The sequence below is a fragment of the Mus pahari genome, chromosome 5 (genome assembly GCF_900095145.1).
Source record: "Mus pahari chromosome 5, PAHARI_EIJ_v1.1, whole genome shotgun sequence".
Lineage (NCBI taxonomy): Eukaryota > Metazoa > Chordata > Mammalia > Rodentia > Muridae > Mus > Mus pahari.
Window position 1 is genome coordinate 152875898 of NC_034594.1, and position 1451 is coordinate 152877348.

A 1451-nucleotide genomic window follows, 5' to 3' on the forward strand; every position below is an offset into this window, starting at 1 on the left:
TTCTTCTTCTTCTTCTTCTTCTTCTTCTTCTTCTTCTTCTTCTTCTTCTTCTTCTTCTTCTTCTTCTTCTTCTTCTTCTTCTTCTTCTTCCCCTTCTTCTTCCCCTTCCCCTTCCCCTTCTCCTTTTCTCCTTTTCCTTCTCCTCCTGCTCCTCCTTCTCCTTCTCCTTCCATATAGGGTCTCTCTCTATGGCCTTGACTGTCCTGGAATTCACTCTGTACATCAGGCTGGCCTCATACTCAGAGATCTGCCTGCCTCTGCCTCCTGAGTGCTGGGAATATAGGTGTGCACCACCATGTCCAGCTAAAACTTTCTTTAATGAGTTGATTTTGTTAGGCATTTTGTCACAGCTAATAATAATAATAATAATAATAATAATGTTTTCAGTTCTCCTCCATCCCCAGACAGTGACTGTTCATCCTGGACCATCTTCAGGCAGAAACCTGTTTGGACAGTTTAACCCTTGATGCTTCCTCTGTAGAGTCCTGCCCACCAGCTCCAACTTGCTCCATGGCTGCACATACACACTTGGCCCTGCTGTGTTTGGCATTGGGCCCTAACTCTCTTCATGGCCATCTCCTTACCTGTCATGATGTCTCTGTTCCCTTGTCCTAACAGGTAACAGGGTTCCTCTGTGTAACCCTGACTGTCTGGAACTTGCCCAGTAGACCAGGGTGGCATTGAACTCACAGAGATCTGCCTGCCAATGCTTCCACTCCCACCCCCACCCTTGCAAGCTGGGACTTAAGGTGTGAGCCACCACAGCCTGGCCTTTTTTTTTTTTTCATCATCCAACACAAACACCTTTTGTGATATGGCCCTGTGCCCATCCCCAGGTGTGTCAGAGTCCTCCCTGTATCGGTGAGTCCTCATGCCCAGGTGTGTCTGAGAGTCCTCCCTACATAGGTGAGCCCACATCCCCGAGTGTGTCTGAGAGTCCTCCCTACATAGGTGAGCCCACATCCCCAAGTGTGTCTGAGAGTCCTTCCTACATAGGTGAGCCCACATCCCCAAGTGTGTCTGAGAGTCCTCCCTGCATCAGTGAGTCCTCATGCCCAGGTATGACTGAGAGTCCTCCCTGCATAGGTAAGCCCACATGCCTCTTTGCTGTAGCCATGCCATTTCCCCAGGATACAAACACTGTCTCTGAAACTCAGTGAAACCAACTGGCCAGCAAAGAGAGTTTGTGCTTTTCAACATACTGTCATGGAAAGAGGTCTCCTAAGGGATAAGATGAGGAATACGCTGCCAAGCAGGGTGTACAGTGCATTGTGGGGCTGGAGAGATGGCTTAGTGGCTAACAGGACCTGAGTCTGAGCCCCAGCACTCCAGTCAGACGCCTGACAACTGTCTGGTTCTCATTCTGGGGAAACCCACACCCTTTTTTGACCCCACCAAGCACTATACTCACATACACAAACCTATACTTTCTTTCTTTCTTTTTTTTTTTT